Consider the following 20253-nt stretch of genomic DNA (forward strand, 5'->3'; position numbering starts at 1 on the left):
TCGCGGTCTAGATCAGTGCTTGGTACTATGTAGTCCCTTAATAAATACTTGTTGATTGGTTATTATTAAGTATTTGGAGCTTTTTTCCATATGCTTCTTGATAGCTTGAATTTTTTTTGAGTACTGCCTAGTCATATCCTCTCATCATTTATCTATTGGGGAATGTCTCTTGTTCTTATATATTTGTATCAATTTCCTGTGTCTCAGATACCAGACTTTGATCAGAGAAATTGCTACAAAAGCTTTACTCCAATGAATTGTTTCTCATCTGTTCCTGATTTAATTTTCTTTGTATTTTTCTTTCTTTTTTTTCTTTTTTCTTTTTTTTTTTAGTGAGGCAATGGGGGTTAAGTGACTTGCCCAGGGTCACACAGCTAGTAAGTGTTAAGTGTCTGAGGCTGGATTTGAACTCAGGTCCTCCTGACTCCAGGGCTGGTGCTCCATCCACTGCGCCATCTAGCTGCCCCTTTTTGTGTGTTGTTGTGGTTTGTTTTTTTTGTTTTTTTTTGCGGGGCAATGAGGGTTAAGTGACTTGCCCAGGGTCACACAGCTAGTAAGTGTCAAGTGTCTGAAGTCGGATTTGAACTCAGGAACTCCTGAATCCAGGGCCAGTGCTTTAGCCACTGCGCCACCTAGCTGCCTGTATTTTTCAATCCTATGTAATCCTGGTCTCTGTTTCTTACCTAGTCTTACCTAGTTATGAATTCTTCTAAAACCAGGAATCCCAAGTGGTCATATTTTGATTATACTTTAAGGCTTAAAAACATACAACTTGGTGAGGTGGGTACAATAGCAATTATTATCTCCATTTTGCAGATGGATAAATCTAACTTTATTAAGGAAAATGGCTTACCCCAGGTTAAGGCAAATAGCCAGATAGTTGTTAATTATCTTTATGTTATTATTATTATGCCTACCTCACAGGATGGCTATGAGGATTTATGAGATAATGGTTGGAAAGTGTTTTCTAAGTTGCTCTTATCGATGTAAGGTCCTTTTTAGAACCTATTATTTACGCAGTCAAGGATATTGAGGTGGGGAGAAGGATTGTACCTGTGATTCATTATGATAGGGAGCTTCCAAGGTGAGGAAAATCCTCTCCCAATGCCAGTGAGCATCTTTTCTGTCAATTGTAGTCTTAGAAGCAGGGGTTCCTCATCTTTGCTGTTTCCTGGCTCTCTTTGGAAGTCTGGTGAAGCCCACAGACCTCTTACTCAAAGAATCAATTTACATGCATAGAATAAAATAAATAGGATTACAAAGGAAACCAAAAGTGAGTGAAAATAGAGATGGAATTTTCTCCCCAAGTTCACTGACTTCGTGGAATCTATAGGCCCCACATTAAGAATCCCTGTTTCCAGGGAATGTTTTCCATGACTACTCATGTATAATTTATTTTGACATGCTTGAGTTCTAGTGGGTGGGGGTGGGAATAGAGGAGGAAGAGAAGTTGGAACATTTTTTTTTAATTGATGTTAAAATTTGTTTTTACATATATTTTGGAAAATAAAATTCTATTCTAAGAAAAAAAAAAAAGAATCCCTGTTTTAGGATAGTTGCCTAGAGCGTTGGTGTCCAATTCCAATAGAACCAGACATAAGAATCCCTGCTGCTGCTGCGTATTAGTTTAGAAAATGGCATGTTAATATTATCTAGGTTTTATTATCTTTTTATTTATATTGGTTAAATTCTCCTAATTACAATTTAGTCTGGTTTATGTCATCAGCCTTGTGTTTGACACCTCTGGGCTCTGGCACTGAAAGGTTGACTGATTTGTCCTGGTGCACACAGCCAGCATGTGTCACAGACAGGATTTGAACCCAGGTCTTCCTGGCCCCAATGCCAGCTTTCTATTTGCTTGGCCACACTAGCTCTCATATAATAACTATTAGCCATATGCATTGTTCCTTTGAGAGGCAAAGTAGATAGAGAACTGACCAGGAAGGCCCTGATGCTAAATCTTGTGCTAGCTGTGTGACCCTGGGTAGGTTATTTAACCGATCAGTTATCTGGTGACCTTCTTTGTGTGTGTGTGTGTGTGGCAATTGGGGTTAAGTGACTTGCCCAGGGTCACACAGCTAGTAAAGATCAAGTGTCCGAGGCCGGATTTGAACTCAAGTCCTCCTGAATCCAGGGCCGGTGCTCTATCCACTGTGTCACCTAGCCGCCCCATCTGGTGACCTTCTAAGAGGTTAGTTGCAGAGAAGGTACCGACTTGTACCTCTTTTCCCAACTGAAGTTTTCTGCACAAATGTAACTGAAGGTCTGGTCCAAAAACTAAAACCCAAAGTGACTTTATCACCCCTATTGTATAATATGCATCTTACTAAAGCCTGTTCACACTTAAAACTTCACTAAGACTTTTGGGACATCCTTTATACTAATAGGTACTTGTATTTTACAGCATTACCCGATCAACATGGATGGGATTATACATTTAGGACTGGAAGGCTTCTTAAATGTGGGGGTCCCAAAAAACTTGGCAGCAGTAAAAGGCTATGTATACCTATTTTATATACCTATGTACCCGGGGTCCTGTAAAATTTTCTTGGACAAAAAGGGGTCATGAGTGGAAAAAGTTTAAGGAGCCCCGATCTAGTCCAAACTCTATTTTACAGAGGGGGAAACTGAGGGGGGAGAGGTTAAGTGATTTGCCCACTGATAGTGGCTGCGCCTGGGGTCCATTCCTTCCTCACCTCTGCCTCTTGGAACCCCTCCCTCCCTTGGGGGCTTAGCTCAAGCCATGACACCCACAAGAGGATGACCCATTTTTTTCTCCAGTAGTTTGTGCTGAAATGGTTTTGTCTTCATTTGGGACATACTTCGGGCAACCTTCTCTGTGTAATGTAAGCCATATGAGGGCATTTATTTTGTCTTCATGCTCCCCAGGGCCTTGCACAGTGCCTGGCACAGACGAAGCACCAGATAAACACTTGTTGAATTGAATTAGGTTGGTACTCACAAGCAAGAAGTAATAGCCCCATTTCAAAGTTGGGAAAACTGAGGCTGAGATGTTGTTTCTTTCTCACAGTCACTCAGGTGGCATCTCTGGGACTTGACACTGCATCCTATTCAGATTTCTGCTGCGGTGGCCCTGTATAACACACGTGGCCAGAGGCTTAGTGTGGGAAGTGGGGGAGCTCCTCTTCGAGTGGGGGTGGATCTTTTGAACCCTTGATTATTTTCTGGAAAGTGTTCACAATTCCTACACCTCTTAGAGGTGGATGGCAGAGGGAGGGGACGGATTTGGCTTCCTTCGGTTGGGGTGAGGGGAATGAACCCATAGACTGCTGGAGGGCTTGGTGTAGGAGAGGGAAGGCCTGGGGTCGGGGTGGGGTGGGTGGCACCCTGACACAAAGGTGCCCAGGCATCTCTGACTGGACAAAGCCCCATCCATTTGTTGGTTGGTGATGGATCCCCATCCTGATCAGGAATTTAACTCAGCCAGTGTGTTTGAAGAGGTTGCCCAGCCCTCCCTTCCCCCCCTACCCCCCCCCCCCCGACGCTGCCCGGGCCCTGATGAATAGTCCCCTTTATGTGGCAGAAGCCCCCCTGGGCCAGGAGCTGTGCCGAGGAGGCACAGGACTTGGGGGTGGGCTTGCCGCCGTGGATGGCTCCCTTGGCCTGGCTTGGCCCCTTAGCAAACAGTCACCATGAGCTTCTGGAGCAACTTGAGAGACAAACAGGAAGAGGGAAAAACTTCAAGCAGTTGATTTTCCTGTTCCTAAGACTCCTTCTTCCCTTCACCACTTTGAGGTTGGGAATGCTGGAAAAGGCCCCCCCACCCCCCACCTCCCTCCCTGCCAGGAAGCGTCCTTGAAGTCCTCACTGCCAAGCCGAGGTCGGCCAGGGTTTTCTCTAAATGAGAAAAGTGAATTTGGTTTGCAGCGACTGGGTGGGGCAGGAGGGCCAACTGCTTTGATGCCACATCTCTTCTCACTCTTGCTGATGAGGGAGAGGCTCAAGCATCTCTGTGGGCTCTGGCCAATGGAATGAATTATCAGCAAAGGTGGGCATTTCGCTTCTGTTTCATCACCTGTTCTTAAGAAAAATTGTTCCTTTACGTAAGGTCTAAACTAACAGCAACGATAATAGCTAGTATTTATGATGCTTTAAAGCTTCAACTTTATACATATATGTTTGTATACACACACATACACAATACTTGTTTGCATAGTATTTGATCCTCACAAAAACCCTGGAACACAGATGCTATTTGCCTCCCCCCCCCATTTTTCAGAAGAGGAAGCTGAGATTGGCAGAGGTTAACTGACATACCCTGGGTCTCACAGTAAGTGAGGCAGAATTCCACTTAAGTCTTCCTGACTCCAAACCCAGTGCTCTCTCCATTAAGCTAGTAGCTACCTTAAACAGTAGCTGGGGCTTGGGGAGGGCCCTAAGAGGCTCTTCAGAGCAAAGAGTCCTAATCTGTTTCCATCCTTGGGGATCTCCCAATATGTTTTATGAAGGAGAGATTCTGATTGTGATTATTATTATTAGCAGAGCAATAAGGGTTAAGTGACTTGCCCAGGGTCACACAGCTAGTAAGTGTCAAGTGTCTGAGACTGGATTTGAACTCAGGTCATCCTGAATCTAGGGCTGGTGCTTTATCTACTACACCACCTAGCTGCCCCGTAAATATTATTATTATTATTATTATTATTATTATTATTATTATTATTATTATTATTATTATTATTATTATTATTATTTTATCCAAGTGTCCCCAGCCAGACAGATTATCCTTAGAGAGGCCAAGTGATGCAGTGGATGGAGCACTAGATCCCAAGTTAGGAGAACTGGGTTCAGCTGCATCCTAGGCTGCCTCAGACTCCTCTCTCTCTGCCCAGTGATTAAGCCAGTATACATACTTGGAAGCAGCCTCCACAGGGTTAATCGCTTCTCGCGTAGGAAGCTAGGGAGGAAACAGTCCAGGACAGAATGTGAGGTGAAGTCACTTCCCTCCCAGGTCTGCCAGCAGCTCCTCAGTTTCCACAATAAATCCGGCTTCCGCCGGACCCTGAGGTCGTCCCCCTGCCCCTGCCCTTGCTAGTCTCCCATGACCCCAGGGGTCATCGGCAGTTGGGTGGCTCCTGATGGAATGTCGCTTTGTCTGCCCCTTGAGCTGGCTTCCTGCTGGGCAAGCCTTCCCCAAACCCTCCTGCGCTTCCTGCTGAGTTCCTTCACTGGGGGTGTGGGGGAAGGAGATTGGATTAGGTAGGGTCCAGGTGTGGTGACTCTGAAGGTGCCAAGGACTGTGAGGGGATACAGAGGAAAACCAGGCCAGCAGAAGAGTCAGAGACTGGGAAGCCTTGGACTCAGGCATGGTGTGTGACACTGGCGAAGCTGTTTGCCCTCTCTGGGCCTCCTTTGGGGAGGGACAGCTGATAGAAGGAGGCATGAAGGCCGACAGAGACTTGCCTATGACTCCCTTAGGCATGTTAGACCCTTAGGAAGGATTGGAAGATAACAAGAAGATCGTTTGTATTACACTCTCAGGGTTGCAGAGTGCTTTACAGCTATTATCTCATTTGATCCTCACAACAACCTTGGGAGGTAGGTGCTGCTGTCATCTCCATTTTACAGATGAGGGAACTGAGGCAGCAGACAGCGGTTAGGTGACTTGCCCAGGGTCATGTGGCCAGTAAGTGTCTGAGGTCAGTCTTCCTGACTCCAGGCCTAGCTCTACCCATGGAGGCACTTATTGGATCACCAGGACATAGCTGGGAGGGACCCTGGGGGACATTTAGTGCAACATCTTCCCTTTACAGAGCAGAAAATTGAGACCTAGTGTTGTTGTTGTTGTTGTTGTTGTTTGCAGGGCAATGAGGGTTAAGTGACTTGCCCAGGGTCACACAGCTAGTTAAGTGTCAACTGTCTGAGGCTGGATTTGCACTCAGGTCCTCTTGAATCCAAGGCCAGTGCTTTATTCACTGTGCCACCTAGCTGCCCCCAGAGACCTAGTGTTGTTTTAACCAGAGTTAGAACCCAAATCCAGATTTTGGGATTCCCAGACTGAGGCTTTTTTTTTTCCCCTTTTAACTCCAGCTGCCTGGCCTGTGGTAGGATAGGACTGTGATTGTCTTAGGGACTGTCTTCGGGGTGGAGTAGCCTGGGGGCCCCTGGTTCAGCCTGGCTCTCAGGTTAACTGTGGACCGAATGGGGCAGGGATGTGGGTGACTCCATCCATGTCAGTGGGTTATCCCTCCCAGGGAGACTTGCAGTCGGTGCCTTCTCTGTCCTTATAGAATGAAAGGCACTGTTCTGTATTAAAGAACAGACCTGGAAGATATGGAGAGGGGCGGGTGGGTAAATGATTTGGGGTGGTCTGGCCCCCTTCTTTGCTCTTGCATAAGGCCAGTCTCTCCCACAGATTGGGTCTCCCCGACATAAAGGATCTGTGTGGAGTCTTCCAGCTTTGACCCTCCTATTGTTTTGGACTCCACAGTGAGCTGTGGGACCACCGGGCCTGGCCCACTTGGCTGGAGCAGGAAGCTTAGAGCCAGGATGGTCACTCGGCTTTGGCCAGAGCCTGCAATCCACAGGCAGCCCTCCCTCCCTGCTGCTGTCTGGGCCTCGGCCCTGGCTCAGCAGCTGAGAATTGGCCCATATTTACCCGTGCGTGTAGCAGCAGCTGTCTTTAAGGAGTAACAATAGCCCTTGTTTCTAGGGTCCTTTAAGATCTACAAAAAGCCTTTCTTATGGTCTGGGCCGATTGTCCTGAGGATTGATGTTACTAAATATCGTGGAAAACATGGGAAGACATATGATATGAAATAATAGCAATAGTAACAATAGCTGGAATTCATTCACGTGGCGCTTCATGTGTGAACTCCTTTGATTCTCACAGTGACCCTGGAGGTAGGGGCAGACAGTTCCAGTGACTTGCCTAGGCTCACACAGTCTAGTAGGTGTCAAGTTTTCCTGACTTGTGCACTAGCTACTGTCCCCCTGTGATAAGAGGCTGAACTAAATTGCCTCTGAGATGCTTTTTAATTCTAAAATAATGGGATTTAGCAGATACTCAAAGACCCACCTGGAGATTAATCTAGACTGATTGGATCAAGTGAGAGGGACTGACTGCTGATTCGCCTACTTCAAAGTTAACTGGATGGTAATCACACCTGGCTAGCCCTTAGTGGTTTGGAGGATGCCAGCCAATCAGCTTGAAGCAGTGTGTAAGGACCGCCTCTGTTCCAGACCTATAAAAAGCTTCCACAATCAGTTTGCTAGAGAGTTCGTGATTGAAGCAGGCTCGTGGCAGAGGACTTGAGGAAGAACCAGACCAGGCTGGAACTCTAGGCTAAATAGGCTTTTTTCTTAACTTTCTGAACTCCATGGGAATATCTGTATGCTTTAATAAATGTTTAATGCCCAAGGACTGGTGCTAAAGCTTCTAATTTAAGGTGACCACAATTTAGATTTTAAACATCACACCCCTAATCATCTAGTAAAGGGGGATGCAGGGTGGAGAGATCAGCACAACGACACAAACGAAAGCAGTGCTAAAGACGAGGATTCTGACTGGATGCAGTGATAGATATTAGGTCCATATGCCTGATGCTGGGTCACAGCATCTCCCTCTCAGCGGGATAGGGTAGACCGCAGAGGCAGAATGGGATATCTTCAGTCGCCCTGGGGACTCTAATATTTGGTTTAGTTTTTCTTTCATAAAGAGATGTTCTCTGGGAGTGGTCCGTGAGGTTAACAGGATGGAAATGTGATGTGAAAACCAAAATGCACTAATAAAATCTTTTTTGTTGGTGCTCAATTAAGTTTCACCTTAATATTAAATATTAATATAAATTAGAAATAATATAAGAATAATTAATATACAATAGAAATAGTATCTAATTATTATTATTATTATTTTGGTGAGGCAATTGGGGTTAAGTGACTTGCCTAGGGTCAAAGAGCTAGTAAGTGATAAGTGTCTGATGCTGTATTTGAACTCAGGTCCTCCTGAATCCAGGGCCGGTGCTCTATTCACTGTGCCACCTAGCTGCCCCTAGAAATAGTATCTAAATGAATATACCATAGATGTGATAGAAATTAAATTAATATAAAATGGACATCATATTAATGTAAGGCTAAATATTAAACATTAATATTAAAATATGGCAGCCTCATGGGAATAGTGAACAAGGTGTTAGAAGAGTAAGGGAAGGATCATGACCCTGTTTGTTACCAACTGAGTCCCTTCACCTACTTTTCTGAGTCTCAGTTTTCCCATTTGTTCGATGGACATAATTATATTTTACCTCCTACCTTGAAAATCACACGCAGTCATGAATGGGAAAGTGGTTTATGACTCGGTGCCCTTCAGTGCCAGAGAAGAATCGTAGGCTTGAAGTCAGGAGATATCCAGCATGTGCTGGCTGTGTGACTGTGGGGAAATAAGTGGCTTCTTCTCTGAGCCAGTTTTCTCTGTAACTGAGATTCTTGGCCTTTGACTCTGGCTCCGTCTGTCCATATCAGGCAGATGTTTCACGTTCTCAGGCCCCTTTCAGCTCTGACTGTCTGTGCGGTGAACTTACTTCTTCAACCATTCCCCTTCCCACAATCTTCTGGGCTTCCCTCTGTCCTGGCTGCTTCCTTACTACCTACCAACATGCCCTAAAAACAATCTCCCCCTGACTTTGCCATCCCCTCAAACTGCCTTCCTACATCTCTCCTCCCAGATGCTGCCAGACTCTTGGGAAAAGTTGTATTCTGCTTCCTGACCACCCCCTGCTCACTCTGCCCTTTGCGGCTCGGCTTCTGACCCCACTGCTCCACTGATGCTTGTCAGTGAGTGACCTCTTAATTGGATCGTTAATCCAATGGCCTTTTCTCAGTCCTCATTCTCCTGGACCTCTCTGCAGTTTCTACTCCATTGGCTACACTCATCTGTCTGGAAGCATTCCCCCCAAGCTTCTGTAGGGCTGTTTCTCTCTCTTTCTCTCTCTCTCTTTTTGGTGGGGCAATGGGGGTTAAGTGACTTGCCCAGGATCACACAGCTAGTAAGTGGCAAGTGTCTGAGGTCGGATTTGAACTCAGGTCTTCCTGAATCCAGGTCCGGTGCTTTATCCACTGTGCCACCTAACTGCCCAAGGGCTTTTCTCTCTTAATTCGCTTTCTGTCTCTCTTATGTTAAGAGCTTCCCTTGCTGGAGCATCACACATCTGGTGCCCCTAACTGACAGGCTCACTTATTGTTTATTCTGAACTCTAGACTCCAGGCAGTCAACCAGACAGTCAGAAGCATTTATTAAGCACCTACTATGTTTCAAGTACTGTGCTAACCACTAGGCTTCTCTGCCTAGACGTCCATGTCCAAAACTGACACCTGTCACCTGATCTCCTGCTCTAGTCTCTCAAATCTCCAATCCATCCTCCACACAGCTGCCAAAGTAAGGCACAGATCTAACCACGGTCTGGATCACCTCTTGTCAATTCCAGGGCTGTGCTGGAGCCTGCTCATACTAGCTGGATGATTGTTAAAATTTCAATGTGAGCATTTCTACCTCTTAAATACCGTCCCCCCCCCCGCCCCAAACAAACAACCCTCTGGATCAGGGCTTGACTTATTGTTTTATTGATTGTCTATATTTGAGAAGGTGATGGAAAAATGTTCATGATGCAGATTAAACTTTTTTTTTTTGCAGGGCAATGAAGGTTAAGTGACTTGCCCAGGGTCACACAGCTAGTAAGTGTTAAGTGTCTGAAGCCGGATTTGAACTCAGGAACTCCTGAATCCAGGGCTGGTGCTTTATCCACTGCGCCACCTAGCTGTCCCTGCAGATTAAACTTAAAAGAGCTGGTTGTTAAATGTTTACTAGCACTCTCACGGTTCTGTTATAATGGGGATTCTTTTTGTTGTATGAGGTTGTTGGACTGGATGGCTGCTGAGATCACTTCCAGATCTCAAATTCTGGGATTGTAAGGAATGTCACTCTCCTCCTCAAACACTGTCTATGGCTGTCCATAGCTCCTATAGGACATAATACAGATTCCTTAGCCTGGCTTTTAAGAGTCTTCCCAGGCTGGTTCCACGCTGCCTTTCTGTCTTTCATGTCACTTTGTTTGCTCAGAATCAGGGTTCTTCTGGTTGTCCCCTCATCATCCTCAATGCCCCACCTTTGCTTTCCTATTTTTGCCCCGGGAGTTTTCCCGTATTTGCGACGCAAGCTCTCCTCACCTCTTCCTTTCAGAACCTGGCTACTTCTCCCAGGCGACAGCTTGTGGATCACTTCCTCTGTGAGCTTGGCTAAATGCCTCTCTCTTCTCAAGTATTCCTAGAGCATTTTGCTGGGATGTCCCCCTTTGCCCCCATCATTTTAACAAGGTTTTTTCTTACACTGTATTTCTTTTCTGGACACATGCCTTGTTCCGTCTCTCCCCCTGCTACCCTCCCCTCAAGAGAATGGAGGGTCCCCAAGGGCATAGTGACATTTGTTTCTGTGTATTCCTAGATGCATGAATAGTATTTACAAACTGGATTCTTTGTTCTAAAGTCCCTCCCAGCCATAACACTTGCGTTTTATAGCCCTTTTCAGCTCGGACATTTTGTATCGTGAGGATCCTACATCTAAAGATCCATCCAGCTCTGATCATCTCTTAGTTTTGCCATTCTGGAGTTTTTCATGATCTGAGCTCTGTGCGGAGAAAGGGATGGTGTGCACCTTGTGCTGTGTGGTTTAGCCCAGGAGTTCTTGACTTGGTGTCCTTGAACATTTAAAAAATATTTTAACAATCGTATTTCCTTGTACTCCTCTGTATTTTGTGTTGTGCATTTACAAGCACGGCTGTGAGAACACGTCCATGGGCTTCATCAGACACTGCCCAGGGGGGCTGGGACACAAAAAAGGGAAGAAGCCCTGGTTTAGACCCAGAGTCTGTGAGGTCCAGCGTGCTCCAGGAGCTGGTGTTGTCACTCACAGTCCACCTAGCTGCAGCAAGTGCTTTCCATTGCGGGGTGAGGAAGGAGCTGGGTGGACATCCATCTGTCGCCCATATGCAGCTGTGGGGTGTGGATGTAGCTGCTATTCTTAGCTCAACAGCCCACTCAGAGGTTCTCCTCCTCCCTGCCCCTAAAGCTCAGGGGCTCAGGGCTTCCCCCCTCAGAAGGAGGTGATAGAGAGGAAAGGTCTCTCCACTCCTGGCCTCTTTCCAGCCGCTGTGGGTTATCTACACAGCTGTCCAATGCTTTGGCATAGTTGGGAGGGACTGAGCAAACATCTCAGGGGTCTTAGAATTTGAAGGTCATCTCACCCAGTCCCCTGCCTCTAGGCAGATCAGTGAAGAAGCTGAGTTGATTCTCTTTTAAAAAAAATCTTCCTAAATACAGATTTTCTCTATTTGCCTTTGAATCCTCTTTAAGCATTTTTAGAATTAGTCATGGAGAGTCAGTGTGGGATAAAGGATAGGATGCTAATACTTGCAGTCAGGAGGACCTGGGTTGGAGTCACATCAGACACCAGCTGTGTGACCCTGAGAAAGTCATTTAACTTCCCTGGGGCCTCGGTGTCCTCATTCGTAAAACGAGGGTATTGTTAACCTTAAGTTCCGACTGTATGCCAGGAAGATAAGTAAGTGGTACAGAGAGGAGACAAATCCCACCTTTGACAATTACTACCTGGATGTCTTTGGGCAAGTGGCTGAATCGGGCCTCAGTTTCCTTATCTATAAATCGGGAGGATTGGACTGAGTGGCCTTTGAGAGCTAGAGCAATGGATTCTCAGACATCTATTGGTGCCAGACCGATGATATCTTTGGTGAAGGGGAAATCTGGGCGGGAGGCTGCTTCAGCCACTGCAGAGTCCCCACTGCCTGGCATTTTCTCGGGTTAGGGAGTTGCCTGGGGTTCAGTGGCTTGCCGGGTGTCACACAGCTAGGACACGTCCTCAGCCAGCCTTGAACTTCTGGAGTCTTCTGGCCTCCCAGGCCAGATTTCTGTCCAGAATGTTTCTGCCTAAATACAAAGTAATTTTTTTGGTTGGGGGATGGCATTAACAAGGAATGGGGCCAGGAAAGACTTCGTGTAGGAGGGCTGGGTATTGAGCCGAGCCTGGAAGGGGGCATGTGTTGGAGGTAGCTGGGGCTGGGAGGGGCAGAGCCTTCGGGCTCTGTCCACTGAGCCTGGGACAAGTCCCTTTGCGCTACTGGAGATGGTCTCCGGGAGGGGGTGAATGACCCTCTTCAGCTTAGCTGGGCTGTTCTATGGGTGAGAGCATGGGTTCTAGTACTCCTGTGTTTGCTTTGCAAATCTTAAAGCACCTGTGAATGGCTTAGAGCCAGACCACTGCTGGGCCCTTAGGCTGGAGAGGACCCTTCAGAACTTGGGGCCCCGGCTCAAGGTCAAGGCAGAAACGAGATTGGAACCCAGGGCTTTCTGCTGCCCCTGCCCAGCATTGGGCTTGACCTCTCTGGGATTCTCTTAACAGGAAGGAAGAAGTGGCCTCTGAGTGTGTAAATCCTTCTGTCGAGGGCTGTTAAGAGGATCCCCTGAACTTGTCTTTTTGAGTTGCCATATTTCCCAGAAGTGCCAGACTCAGAGTATGCAGGAGGCCCTGAACATGTCAAGGGTGAAGCGCCCCCCCTGTTGTCGTGCCCTAAGCTTGGCTCCCTGGGTGCCCTCGGGAGGCCAGACTGGAGCCAGCCACCTATGCCAGGCTGGGACGCTGCTTGTGCAGCTGGGGTCTTCTGCTGAGAAGGGGACCCTCCTGTCTTCATAGTTTAGCTGTTCCCAAGGGAAATGAATGGGACTTTGGCCATCACCCTGTTCCTCCCTGTGGGGGGTGGTTTTGGCGTCCTGCCTTTGACACACTGTTCCCCCTCCCATGTTTCGCTCCTTCCTGGTGTCCCCTCCTCCCTTGTCCTGCTGTTACAAAAAGTGTAAACTTCTGTAAAAACTTCAAGCCAGTTGAGTTCCCACACACGTTCATTTCTCTTGTAACAAACCTGGTTTTTACACGTGTCTCCTGACGTTGTGATTGCTTGTGGACACTTGCCCTGAGCCACCTCTTCTCTCCAGGCCCTGGGGGCCCTTGCCACCCTACAGCTATTGACAATTGCTATTTTATGCTCATTCCCAGCCAAGGGCCTCACTTAAATACAGTCACCTTTGTGATGTCATTGGTCCTCTTCGAAGGAGAAAGGATGAGTGATCAATCACCCACCCAACCAACCAACACCAACCAAATGACCAACAGCTGTTATGCATCAGAGGTCTCTAGGAATGTTTGCTGCCTTTTGGGGAGTAGAGACAACAGAAAAAGGAGGGGGCACATGCTTACTAGCTGTGTGATCCTGGGCAAGCAGCATCCCCTCTCTGGGCCTCAGTTTCTCCATCCATAAAATTAAGGATCTGGGTTAGATCATTTAGTTCCAGCCTGGACTTGGAGTCAGAAATGCCCAAGTTTGAATCTCGCCTCAGACATTTACTAACTGTGTAACCCTGGGCCTTCCTGACTCTCAGTTTCTCCATCTGTAAGGTGGGCATAGCAATAACACCCTCCTTGCTGGGTCGTTGTGAGGAGGAAATTGAGATAACAGGTAAAAAGGGCTTTGTAAGCCTCCAAGGGCTCTAGGAGTGAGTGTTAGCCATTAGGAGGGTAGAGAACACTTTTGTCTGGGGACATCGAGGGGCCGGTCTTACCTCCCACCATGGGGTGCAGGCTCAGAAAGGTTTATAGCCCTCCCAGCAGCACAATAGTGGAACCAAGCATGCCTGTGTTTCCTCTTAATTGGTGGCTGCCCAAGACAGATGTATCCTGCGGCTGGGGACCTCTTCCTCTCCTGGCTCCCGGGCTGACACTCTGCCCTATATTTAGCCCTATTGTTAAGGGGCCCTGGGCACCCGGCCATCCTGGCTTTCCCCCTGCCCATGAGGGGCATGCAAATGAGGCCTGAGAGAAGGCCCGGAGGTGGGGGTGGCCTGCATTGGGCTTGGCCCGGGAGATTTCCCTCCCTCCCTCTTGCCAATTCCCCAATTTTAGGAGCTGGGAAGTTTCTTCCTGGGCGGTCCTGAATTTGGAGTCAAAGGGGAGGCTAAGGAAAAAGTGTAATGGAAAGAACACTGGCCCGGAAGTCCAGAGGACAGAATCTGAGCCCAGGCCCTCGCCTGTGTGGCCCTGGCCCTGTGTGACCCTGGTCCGAGTTCCATCTCTGAGCCTCAGCCCTTATCTGTAAAAGAAGGGAGTTGGCAGCACAGGGAAGGTGAAGAACACTGCATTTGCTGTGCCCTTGGGCAAGGGATTTTGTCTGTTTGCCAAGCTCATTTTCCTTCTCCGTAAAATCGGGGATAGTAATATTTTTCCTAGCACCTCACAGGCCTGTGGTGAGGAACAGGCCGGTAAATCATAAAGGATGATGCAAATGAGGCAGCGCATTGGACAGAGCACTGGCCTTGGAATCAGGAGGACCCTGGGCAAGTCACTTAACTCCCTCTCAGCCTCAGTTTCCTCATCTGTGAAAAGGGAATGATAATCGCATCTCCTTCCCAGAGTTATTGAGAGAATTAAATGAGATAAAGTATCTTGTGAATTTTAAAGTGTCAGTAAGCATTGTGTACCTACTGTGTGCCAGGCCCTGCACTAGGTTCAGTAAGATTGTGCACCTATTGTGTGCCAGGCCCTGCCCTTGGTGCTGGAGATCAGAGACTAGGCTACAGCTAGGGAAAGGTAAGGCAGGCTATGGTGAATCAAGATTCCTTCCCAGCTCCCCTGTGATGTCTTTTCTCTTTGGGAGATCCCAGGAAAGAGCAGCATCCCATTCCCATCACCTCCACTTAGGTGGCTCCTGCTGCTGACCTTCCTGTCCTGGCAAAGAGGATTGAGATTTGTGGTTTTGCACATCGTTGTCTTGGGCAGTGCCAAGTAGCTCTGGGCTCAGCTGTCAAGGGGCGTTAACGTGAGCCTGCTGTGTGCCAGGCACCGTGAGTCGGGAGAATCCTGCCTTTGTCCCCGCTGGGATGTTCCCCCTCCTCTAGTGAGGGGGTAGGACCAGGTGATCTGGGGGTCCTTCCAGCTCTGACATTCTGTGACGCCGTTTCCCCGCTCATAGAAACTCATAGAAGTCTTTCCTTGGAGTCCTTACGGAAGGATATGAAGGAATACGGGGATTGTCCTGCCTTCCCACTAACCCCTTCCCAAACTCATCCCGGTCTCTCTGCTTGGGGCTTAGAGTTGACTGTGGTGCACTGCAGTCTACCAGGGTGAACCCTGACCTGGGAAGGAGGGGGTGGTCCTAATTCTGACTCCCTCATCGAGTTGTCAGCCTGACAGGAAAGCTGGGGGTGGGAGGGGACGGAGGGTCCCCTTCAGACTGAAACACAGTGTCCACCAAGAGAAAGATGAGGATTCTGCCCTGCTCTGCCCTGCCTGGTGAGACCCTGAGCTCCCATCTGACATGGCTCGCTCACTCAGTCAGTCAGCAATCATTTATTAGGCACCTGCCCAGTGGGGTGTGGTGGGAAGGGCATCAGAGGAGCTGGGTTTAAGGCCACTTCTGACACCTCCTGTCTGTGTGTATATAGCCTTGCCTCGGTTTGCTCATCTGTAGAATGGGTGTGAGAGGAGCGCCTATTTCCTAGGATTGTTGTGAGGATCAAATAAGAGAACATTTGTAAAGCCCTCAACAAGCGCTAGGTATTTGTTAGAATTCTGCGACTCTACCCATCTCTAGCTTCTGTCTGGCGTTCTGGAACGCTACAAGTTTCAGATTCAGTTCCCACACTGCCCAGGGATTTCGGGGGCCTGCCAGGTGCCATCTGGCTGGCCCCCCTCAGGGTGCCTGGCTCCCTGCCAGCCCCCACCCCCACCCTCATCTGCAGGCCAGGCACATCCCCGCCTCCGCCTCCTTGGTGTCCCCGGAGAAGGAGAAGCAGCGGGGTTGACAGGTTGGCAAGGGATGGGGCTGGAGTCGGAGGAGGCGGAGGGGGTGGGGGCTTTCTCTTGACATGGTTGCTTTATCTTCAGGAATTCCATGGGTGGGAGGGGGGATGGATGGAGGGACCAGGACAGCTGAGCCATTCTTTTCACTCATCATCCTGGGCCCCGCAGGTTGAGCTGGAGGCTTGCCTGGTCCTCAGAGGATGGGGCACTCTCTCCAGGTTTCCCCCAGAGCCTGGGGGCCCCTTCCCTTCTCTGCCTGGGGCCTCTGCTCTTTTCCTCACTGCCCTTTTTCTTATGCAAATGTATTCTCCTCCCCCTCTCCCTTCCCCTCTCACTCTTCTCTCTTCCTGCTCCCTCCTTCTCCTTCTTCCCCAGTCTTCCCTTCCCTTCCTTTCCCGAGTGACAGGAGAGCTGGGGGTGGGAGGGGATGGAGGGTCCCCTTCAGACTGAAACACAGTGTCTGCCAAGAGAAAGACAAGGTTCAGAATCTGGAGCCAGGGGAGCTGGTTCTGATCCCTTAACCTGTACCTGTATGGCCTTGGGTTGGTCATTTCACTTCCTCTGTGGGCCTCTGTTTCCACATACCTAAAATATAGGAATGCAGTTATAAATAATAATAATCTCTTATGAATAATAATTTTATTGCATTTTAAGGTTTATAAAGTTCCTTTTTTCCTATGGGGCCTCTCTAAGGTCAGTATAGTTCCCTGTTTTACCCCATTTTACAACCGAGGAAACTGAGTTTTTAGTTTTTTTGAAGGCAATCAGTGACTTGCCCAGGGTCACACAGCTAGTAAGTGCCTGGGTCCAGATTTGAACTCAGGTCCTTCTGACTGTAGGGCTGGTGCTCTGTCCATTGCACCACCTTAGCTGCTCATAAAACAGTCTTACAGCCCAAGTCACACAGCTCAGAGTTATCTCTAGGACCTGAACCCTGATCTTCTCACTCTTACGGCTTTGTATTGAGCTGTCTCTCTTCTCAGCCTAGTGGACTGGCAGCAGAGGTTTGGCCAGCCGCCAGGGAACAGACAGAGCTAAGCAGACCGGGCTGCTTGGGCGTTGGACCTGGGAGCTAAGTCTCACTGGCCCTGCAGTCCTAGGCCTTGAATAGGCTCGTCTGGGGGATCACAGACTCATCCATTGAGAGCTGAAGGGGCCCCTTATTTCACAGAGGCTGGTATATGTCTGAGGCATGATGTGATCTTGGGTCTTTCTGATTCTTATCTACGGTGGCCCTCAGTTCTTCTGGGTGATGAGTCTGAGGGCCAGGGTCTGAGCAGGGATCCCGGTCCAAGCCAAGGAGCTTCCCCTGAACCTCGGCCTGGCAATAGTGTACCAAACATTCTGGGATTACACCAGTGTGAGCAGTGTGGGGGGCCGGGGGGGGGCTTGTGATCCAGAGCAGCTGCCCATTGGGCCCCGGGGAGCAGTCCTATTGTTCTCTGCAGACTAATCAGAACCAGGGACCATCCGGGAACTGGGAGCCTGCCATGAGGTCATGACAGGCCCATGGCCCATTCCACAGCCCAGCGTCACTTATTCTGGAGTAGATTATCCAGGACTTTGGCCTCTGCAGACCATAGGTGTGGAGTGTCCTAGATCAGAACGGGAAGGAGCCTTGGGTGGTCTGGTCCAATCCCTCCCAGCCCTTGGTTTACAGGGGAAGAGGCTGAGGCCCAGTGACTCTGGCTGATGCCTATGGTCACTCAGTAGTGACAGAATAGGTCCTTCAACTTCAAATCCAGATTTCTTTCCACTGTTTCCTATGCTTAGGGCCTTAGACTGCCTAGATTTGGGGTCTTTTTCACAGCTCATTAGGGAAGGAAGGATGGTAGAGAATGGAGAGGGCTGATTTTGTACCATATTATTATTATTATTATTTTTAAGTGAAGCAATTGGGGTTAAGTGACTTGCCTAAGGTCACACAGCTAGTAAGTGTTAAGTGTTTGAGGCTGGATTTGAACTCAGGTCCTTCTGAATCCAGGGCTGGTGCTCTATCCACTGCACCACCTAGCTGCCCCTATATATTATTATTGTTAAAACGATCAATATAACAAAATGAAGGTCATCAGTCAAGGCGGATTGGTTATGACTCAGAGGATCGCATAGCAGTGCTAGGAATACCCAAAGATGGGAACAGCATCGCAGAACAGAGAGACTGACCCATTGCTTCTGGGAAGAGTGAGTGTCTCACAGTCTCAAGTTCATTTGCAGAACAAGCTGAAGAACAGGAAGAAACCTTGGGAATCTCAGGAAGGAGAGAGTTTGGGGGGAGATTTATAAAATTATCAGAAGCTAGAATTGACACAGTCTGGTCAGCCCCAGTTCCTGTTTTGCAGATGAAGAAACAGACTCAGAGAGAAGCCGAGTGCCTTGTCCGTGATCTCATGAGCCGGACCTTCTGACTGCCTGGGCCATTCCCTCCGCTGACCCTCCCCATCAGCTCCGGCTAGGGTGGGGGTCTCTAGCTGGCAAGCTTTGTCCTTCTTTAGCCCAAGGAGGACCAAGCAGAGCTGGGTCGAGTCTTCCTCAGCCCTTCAAATGCTGGATGCGGGGATCGGACCCTCCCCCCTCCAAAGTGGTCTCTTCTCCAGAATGGACGTCTTCATTGTCTTCAGCCAGTTCTCCCGTGGTTGGATGCTTGTGAGCTAATTACTGCCCTTCCTAAAATGTGGGTCTCTGAGATTTGTTTTCCTTACCTGTAACATGGGCTTATGTAAATGTGTGTGTGTGTTTGTACAGACAGAAGCAGCTGGTGGCATTTTATCCACTGAGCGCTGGGTCTAAAGTTAGAAAGATCTGAGTTCAAATCTAGGCAGAGATACATTCTAGCTGTGTGGCCCTGGGTAAGTCACTTAACCTCCAATCACCAGACACAGTAGATTCCCGGAAAAGGAAATGGCAACCGCTGTAATATTTTTGCCAAGAGAATCCCAAATGGGGTTATGAAGGGTCGAACACAACTGAAATGACTAACAACAACAACTGTATGGATCTATGTGTATACATATAATATGATGGTATCTCATCGTGGTATTTCCTTCTGTGTGTTTGGGTGGGTTGGATGAGATAGCAACTGAGGTCTCCCCATCTCTCAGATGCTGTGCTGCTGAGTGATGATTCCCCCCTGTTTGCTGCCTGGGGCTGCTATGAGGCAATCTTTCTGGACCATAAAGCACAAAAGAAATGGGAGTTGTCAGCAGGATTGTTCGGTGGGGTCTGGAAGAGGATGAAACCATTGATGGGGGGCCCTGGAGGCCCTGAGAGTGGGCTCCCCTGCAGAGAATGAGGAGGAGGGGGAGGAGGGAAGGGGGAGGGAGAAGGGGAGGAGGGAAGGGGAGGGGAGGGGGGAGGAGGGCAGAAGAGGGGGAGGGGGAGGGGGAGGAGGAGGAGGAGGAAGAAGAGGAGTGACTGAGAGGTTTCAGGAAAGGAATTTGGTTTCCTTCCAAAGAGAGGGCACCGGGACCTTGGGGTCAGGCTCAGGGCATTGCAGAGCCATTTGATGCAGGGACTGACTCCCAAATGGGTCTGATTTCTCCAAGCCAGCCTTGGGTCTGCAGCTGCAAACATCTGGGTTCCCCCTCAGAGTGGCAGCCTGCCAGCTGTGGGGGGACAGCCAAGGCTCAGCAGAGGAGGCAGGTGGTGGGGGGGTGGGAGAGGCGGCAGACCCTTCTCTCCTAGTTAGTGGAATGAGTTTGAGCCTGCCTGGGAGCAGCTGTGGCCAGCTGTTCTTTCCATGAGCCCCCCCCATGGTCCTCCCCTCCCCTCCCCCCTCCATCCCTCCCCTTCCCCTCCAGCCCTGTGGCGCTGAAGCTTTCCTCTGGGACCCTCTCTCATTCCTCTGAGTTCTCAGCCCTCTGTCCAGCAGCCTCTTCTCTCCAGGTCTCCTTCCCTTTGGGTGCAGTCCATGTGTTGGGGGGCTGGAGGCCCAAGGAGGTAGATGATTGGTGCTATTGATGCTACTAGAGCCTGACCTGGGATGCTGGGGGGACTTGGTGTTTGTGCAGCTCGGTCACCTTGCGCAGGCAGAGACAGGCTGGTGGGCGGCTGGGAGGGTCATTTCCCAGGGGAAAGGGTCGCAGATGTTTAGTCTGGAGAACAAGGGGCTGGGGGTGGGGAGCCGCAGTGGCTGTCTCTGAGGCATTCTAGGGCTCCCCAGGGTCAGACTAGGTGGTCCTTCGTGGATCCTGGTTCCGTCTGACCCAGACGGCACAAGCAGCAGTGGTGGGGAGGGGAGAGGGGCTGCAAAGGGTGAGTCCCAGGCTAGAATGTGTGGTCTCTGCAGGTAGTGAGTTCCCCCTCACTGGGGGCTTTGAGCAGGGACCAGATGAGCCGTCACTGAGGGGATCCTTGTTTAGGTGTAGTTACACTTGGGTGGC

The 20253-nt window shown here is 49.1% G+C and overlaps 1 protein-coding gene across 1 annotated transcript in view; it reads left to right on the forward strand.

Moving 5' to 3' along the window:
• The window catches only part of PALD1 (phosphatase domain containing paladin 1), a 96700-nt gene that overhangs the window by 16365 nt on the left and 60082 nt on the right, over nt 1-20253 (forward strand). The window lies entirely within an intron of this gene.

The sequence above is a fragment of the Dromiciops gliroides genome, chromosome 2 (genome assembly GCF_019393635.1).
Source record: "Dromiciops gliroides isolate mDroGli1 chromosome 2, mDroGli1.pri, whole genome shotgun sequence".
Lineage (NCBI taxonomy): Eukaryota > Metazoa > Chordata > Mammalia > Microbiotheria > Microbiotheriidae > Dromiciops > Dromiciops gliroides.